A 7160-nucleotide genomic window follows, 5' to 3' on the forward strand; every position below is an offset into this window, starting at 1 on the left:
ACGCATATGTCTTTTTCAGATGTGTTGCAGTTTGTTCTCAAGAGTCAAGCAGTTTTTTTTAGGGGGAATCCACTTTTATGGATTCCCCAAAAATCGCTACAATGAAGCGATTTTTGCGGGAGTGTTGCAGGAGTGTTGAAGATTGTGTACGACGTCTTGAATAACGCAAAATGAATAGCATTACACAATAGTAACACTTCGGCAACATTAGCGCTGTGCGGAATGGTTACAACTTTGAAATCCATCAACTCTAACACAGACCACTGTGATCCTTAGCAGTATTTTGCCTTTCTGTTGATTTCAGTGATTTTGCTTAGGATAGTACTAGCAATGGACCATGGCCGAAGCACATGACTGTGGAACTTGAAGTCACCGGCCAGACCACCTTTAATCATGAAACATCTTGGGGAAACGGAAAATCTGTGTTTTTGCACCATGAAGATAAAAAACCTATTATCTCTTAAGGGCAGATGCTGAGGTTCTAAAGACCATTTCAGGGCTCTGTGACCCAGAAGAGTCCTAGACAACTAGGCTACAGCTTCTCATGTTGCATCTCCCTTCTATGATTTGTGAGCAACATTCACTTCAGCAGCAATCTGTCCTTTAAAATGCTGTTAGCTGAGTTGCTTCACACATTTCATTTTTTTAATGCAGATAATTGTTTTCATGGTTTGCATATCTACAGCATAAAGCAAACTTTCCTCTATGGAATTCCTGCTTTCCCCAATACAGTCCATATTTCAGGATATATCCACGCAAAGTATCATCAGAAATTCTTCAGATGTTTGTGTGGCTTCACTAGTCTTCTTAAACCCCTTATCAGGACATCTTGAGAGGACTGGTTCTGTGTAGTGAGTCACAAAGGAGTTTCGACCTCTGCTGATAAGCCCATTTACAGCCCAATGTTAAACATCCTCTTTGCAACAACAGAAATGACATTTTGTGCTAATACACACATATATGGGGCAGATGACCGGTCTTCTCCCTGTCAGGAAAAACTGTACCAACAGAATAAGAAGAGCTTCATGATGGGATCACAAGTACCTTTACCTTGTTCACATAAGGCAATGTACCACAAATAAGGCAATGTACCACAGAGAAAACAAAATTAATGCAAGAACATCAAGAGCTGATATTGCCCTGACTATGAGGTTTGGGCCAATTCCCTTTGCTTGTGCAATAGTAACTACACTTTCTCGCAGCACAGTAATATAACTCAGGAATTATTAGTCACTTGATGTTTCAGCCTTTATTTTATTTAAATGAACCTACCACATTTTCTGACCCCCGAATAGCATACAAACCAATGTAAATCAAATAAATAATTTTATAACCCACACTTCCTAAGTGCTCAGGGTGGGTAACAACATAGATCCAGTGATCGATACAATTATAAAATCATGTAAACCATTAGTGGCTCTAATATTTTGTTAGAGCCACTGTGGGCAGAGCAGTGTCCAGGACACATCCGGTGTCCAGCCGCTGCTTCCGGCTGCACGGGCCAATCCAGAAGCACCCAGCAAAGCTGGGCACACCAGGTTTGGGCCAGCCCGTGGAGCACCCACCCCAAGAAACTGGCTGCAAGGTGCACTTGCAGCTACCAGTTGCTCCTTGGCCACAGGGGAGAGCACTCCCCCACTGCCCTGGCCAGGGTGCTGATCTGGCCAGCCGCCTTCCACCAATACCAGCTATGCTGCTGTGGCCAGGCCACCAATCTGGCCAGCCAGCTACCAGCTCACGTGGTGGCCCGGCTGCCTGCCACCAACGTTGAGCAAGCTGCCAACACTGACCACAGGTAGGGCAACACCACACCAGTCGTGCACTCCCGCTGCTAGTGCCCATTGCATCCCTAGGCACTAGACTTTGAGCCAAGTAAATACCATTAAAACATTCTAAAATAATAAAAGTAACACCAATAATTACACTTCTAAAACAATTAGTCATTTCAATGGTTGCAACACTATACCTGCAATCCTTCAGTCATGGCTGTTGGGAAGAGTTTTTTCTCCCTCTCATAAATCATAGACAATTGTAGAAAATGTCTCTAGTATTATGACTTTGAATTTAAAGAATAATTCTACTTAATCAGCTGTATCCACCTCTCTTGTGACTCCCTTGGACTGCAAGGTGAACAAACCGGTCAGTCCTAGAGGAGATCAGCCCTGACTGTTCCTTAGAAGGCCAGATCTTGAAGATGAAACTCAAATGAACCCTCGTGGAGGGCAGTATATAAATGAATGAATGAATAAACAAACAAACAAACGAACAAATAAATAAATACCTTGGCCACCTCATGAGAAGGAAGGACTCCCTGGAGAAGAGCCTAATGCTGGGAGCGATCGAGGGCAAAAGAAGAAGGGGGCGACAGAGATTGAGGTGGCTGGATGGAGTCACTGAAGCAGTCGGTGCAAACTTAAATGGACTCCAGGGAATGGTAGAGGACAGGAAGGCCTGGAGGATCATTGTCCATGGGGTCGCGATGGGTCAGACACGACTTTGCACCCAACAACTACAACAACAACAAGAATTGTATAGAGTTTTAAATTTTTTTATTGTAAGCTGCCACAAGTCGGCAGGGTCCGTGAGTGGCAGTAAATAAATGTGAATATAAACAAACAAACCAAAATTCAGTTGCCATTTCATTTGAAACTCTGTGTATCCTCGTGGTGTGTTGACATCAGAGATGTTTAAGATAGGTGTTTTTGAATGCTCATTTGAGTTCTGCCAAGTTCAGAGTGGGATGGTTATCCCATCCACAACACAAAATTTGACCGTGGCATCATGTTTTAATGGAGGTGGACCACAACTAGCTCTCAGTACCACTTTCTGTCATGAACCCCTGGTTCCTGCCCCAATTCCTCTATTCCTCTCCCTGATACCTCCTGGGACTCTCTGAGGCATCTCTGAGGGAGCTCAGAGCGTCACCCCTCCCTCCCCTCTCTCCTAGCTCACATATCAAAGGCTTCCCTTGGTTCCTTCAGTGCCTCACTATCTGTCTTTGGAGCCCACAACAACAGTTGGGGGAAATGGCCTTAGCGCTATTCCATATCAAAGGACGATGTGCTCTGGCTTTCCTGTGTGAATGCCCAGTTCCCGCCTTCCCTGGTTTCCCGCCTTGTCCCTTTCCCACGGCTGAGGTATATAGGCTCCCCCATTCCCTGTAACAGTGTCTCTGTCAAAACCCGTGGTCTGTGACCATGTGCAACATGTGGATTCTACTCGGCTGACTTTCCAGATAAAGACTTCTTACGTAAAGCTTCCACCCTGAAGCCCGGTGGTGTTGTCTGTGCTTGGTGCTTGGTTCCTGACACTTTCTAACTGTCCACCAGGAAAAAGGGCATTTATGGCTTTTGCCGTCAGGGACATTTATTTTTAAGGAAGTGAGATTGCAGAGCCGCCTGGGGCATTTTTTTATGTCTCTTCTGGGATCTGTACTTGGCTGTGGGTGGGGAGGAGTTGGGCCAGGATGGCCCACCTCTTCCCTGCCAGATGGCCCTGACCCGATATAGGCCCTGATGAACCCCGTGGCAAGGAAGGTAATGCAGAAGAATCTGTGTTCCCTTGCCATGAGCCCACTGAGCACCTGAGTTGCACCAGGCCTAGGACCACCCAGGACTAGTGCCAATGTTGTCTGGAATTGGGCATTAGCCCTGCGACCGACTGAACAATGGCCTGGGCTGAATTCCACATGTGGAATCGGTCCTTATGTTCTCCACGTTACAAAAGCAGCAGGAAAAGGGTATTTAAAAATTCTCACAGAACAAATAAAATCACAGACAAAATATTTTTAGAGTTTCTAAAAGAAAAGGCAAAGGAAAATGCAGCTGTCTTACCCACTGCTTTCTCTTGTCAAAGGTCCAAGAAGTGGATCAGCAGCTGATTCTTGAAAAGGTAGGTTAGAACCACAGTATCATTTTACATGCTAGCAACAGAAAAATCAGGATAACTCAAATTATATAAAAACAAGGGTTTCCCCACTCTTCCTCAATACTCCCAGGAATGAGGGTTGTACAAGGACATGAAAGGCAGCACAATGATCCGAGGCCTCACAAGGAACCCTGGAGCTGGGTATGGAACTCAACATTTTTTCTGCCATGAGGCTGCCTTGAGGTGGAGTCCTGCACCACATTCTCCTTGCTCTCCTTTAGGCATGTTTCCGTGTTGTTTCCTTGTCACTAACAGAGGCAACAAATCAATAGGGATATGCCATTTTTATGTATGAATGCATTCATTTTGTTGATTTGCTCATTTACATTATTATGTTTTCATTTTCATTATTTTTTACAGAAAACACGTTTTCAGTGCTAATTTCTGTGTTTTCTATCCGATTTTGGTAAGTGTTTGCAGATTGTATCTTTCAGCCAGAGAACAGCTCATGCCTCCTCTGATAATACAGTGTACCTCCTTAGAAAGAATAATCTCATATACAGTCCCAATTCACATTCTCTGTCATGGACAAATTTTTATGTAAGGTGCTCCTCTCCCAGTGTTGGTGCAAACTGCAAGAGGCAGTAATATCACTTCAAAGGTAAAGATAAAAGTATCCCCTGTGCAAGCAGACTCAATACAGGCTGGTTTGCCAGTGCCTTCCCCAGTCATTACCGTTTACCCCCCAGCAAGCTGGGTACTCATTTTACCAACCTCGGAAGGATGGAAGGCTGAGTCAACCTTGAGCTGGCTGCTGGGATTAAACTCCCAATCACATGGACATCGCTTCAGACAGCATTTCTGCTGCTTACCACTCTGTGCCACAAGAGGCTCCTATCAATTTACATGTGCTTAAATCAGACTTTTCAAATTTATAGATAGCTATGCAGTAGGGTGGATTTATAAATGCATCCCAGTCTTCCCTGCACTCTGCAGCAACTGTGCCTTCGTTCTGAATTGGGTTGCTAGTTGCCATCTACCACTTTTTCCACCATACAATTGTACAATTTTCAAACCTTGGCTTCTGCTGCATAGTAGCACCACTGTTGACACTATAAAAAGGCAGAGCCTGCCCTTCTCTTCAATTCCTCCTCCCTTTCAGTGACTGTTGGCATCTGAGGCATAGCTGTTTCCTTCCCCATTTTTTCTTCCCTTACTCTCTGGTTAAACTAACCAGTTTATAGAAAATCATTGTCAATTTAATTGAAGGAATATGGATTGTGTAATCCAGATGACAGATATTAATACAGAGTATATGAGGTAGGTGTGTAAACTTGTTCTGGGTCATTGATAGAAGCCTACTCTTATTTTATAGCTCCTGGCTGGATAGTTAAGAGGGAGCATTTTAGTGTTCTTGTTTGCTGCATTGTATTCTAGATCTTATGCTGTGAAACTGTTTTAATGTGTATAAAATGGGACAAAGAAAAACTGCAGCAGGTTATTTGTTCTAACAAATACACAAGGTATCAATCACCCATGTTTGCTTTTGTAGGGCTGCTATGCTACAAGATATCTGCCGTGATGAACAGACTACTTACTCTACACTGAACTGTGCATGGAAATCCAAGGACATAGAGAGTGGGGCAGTCTTTATCCTCTCGCAACAAAAATCAGAACTGCATAAATAGGGCCAGATGAAGGCCAACTGATGCTCTAAACACAGCCCAACAATGGTGCCCCTCAGCCCGTCCATTGCTTGACTGACTAGTCATTAAGGGCCATTCCGCACAAGGACCAATTTTGCTGAATGTTTGCAGTATGCAGAAACACTATATTTAATAGTGAAATTTCGTCATTCCGCATAACTTTATTTCTAGTGGAATATTGAAGTCCCAGTAGCGTTGTATTCATTCCCCACATGTTTCCGGTCTTGCTGGAATCGCAACAAAGGAAGCAATATTTTCCCACGCTTCTTCCCGCCCCTGGCCATCAATCGAACAGAACAGCCAATGAACTGTTGTGTTCATGCTCCCAAAAAGCCCCTTTCCCTTTAAAAACTGTTTTTTAAAAACCCAAACACACCAGTTGCAATGAATATTTCTTCATTCATTGTCTCAGAAAGACCTTTTTTGCTGGCGTAGGAGCTGGTGCTTAATCATTTACACGCTCTTCAAGTAACCCTCCCCCCCCCCCCCGATGGGTGCAATTTGTGGCCAAAATTTCTGGGCAGTGTCGAACAGGGGGCTGTATTGTGCTTGGGAACCTTAAAGACACTTGCAGTAGGGAGCTTAGTTTTACTGTTAAGCACTTCTGTGGAGGGACTTTAGCCAGAGAAGCCTCGCTCGTTCGTTGCTTTCCCTGGTCTAAGGAAAAAAACGGCGATTGCGTCTCCGGAAACTTGGGGGTGAGAGTGGGGGAAGGACATTCTTTCTACCTCTACATTGAGAACGCACATGTCTTTTTTCAGATGTGTTGCAGGTTGTTCTCAAGAGTCTAGTGGTTTTTTAAGGGGGAATCCACTTTTCTGGATTTCCCGAAAAGGGCTACAACAAAGTGATTTTTGCAGGAGTTTTGCAGGAGTGTTGCAGATTGTGTATGATATCATGAAGAACGTTGAATTAATAGCATTTTTAAGTCTTTTAATGGGGGTGTTTTACTGGGGTTTTAAGACCATGTTACCCACCACAAGCCCATTGGAGAGTGGCGGGATACAAATCGAATGAATGAATGAATGAATGAATGAATGAATGAATGAATGAATGAATGAATGAATGAATGAATGAATGAATGAATGAATGAATGAATGAATGAAGGTGAAATAAGGTGAAAAATTCAGTTTTCTTCCAGACTAACCACCAGGTCAGATTCCATTACTCTATTAAATATAAGCATTAATTTTTTTAAAAACATTATTTAACCCTAAATAGTAGTAAGAAATATAAGCAAAGCCAGAAGAGCCCAACCCTTCCTGTGATGCCTGTGAAGCATGTGATTATTCTGTGCATGAACATGAACAAAGTACAAGAAAGGCTTGGGATAAGTGGTCCGCTCTGATGTCTGCAATCAGTGATTTTTGAAATCTCTGTGGGTCAAATCCATCCAAGGGATTTTCTTTAAAGTATAACACATCTTTCCATGCTAAATGATTACTGATTGCCTAATAAAGTATTTGAAGCTAGAGTATTTTCCAGGACTCATCAGTTAAAGTCTGAAGTTCTGTCAGCTGATGCTTCAGATGCTTCTTCACAGGGAGATTTGCTATCTTCCCATTCTCCCATGATTCATCCACATTT

General features: G+C 43.4%; 1 long non-coding RNA gene across 1 annotated transcript in view; it reads left to right on the plus strand.

The window, feature by feature from the left end:
* The window catches only part of LOC143830208 (uncharacterized), a 38941-nt gene extending 32230 nt beyond the window's left edge, over positions 1 to 6711 (plus strand). Inside the window, exons 2-3 of the long non-coding RNA XR_013228382.1 lie at positions 3856 to 3891; positions 5420 to 6711. This is a non-coding gene — a long non-coding RNA (uncharacterized LOC143830208). The remainder of the gene's footprint in view (positions 1 to 3855; positions 3892 to 5419) is intronic.
* The last annotated feature ends 449 nt before the right edge of the window (positions 6712 to 7160 follow it).

This window comes from Paroedura picta, chromosome 2, assembly GCF_049243985.1.
Source record: "Paroedura picta isolate Pp20150507F chromosome 2, Ppicta_v3.0, whole genome shotgun sequence".
NCBI lineage: Eukaryota > Metazoa > Chordata > Lepidosauria > Squamata > Gekkonidae > Paroedura > Paroedura picta.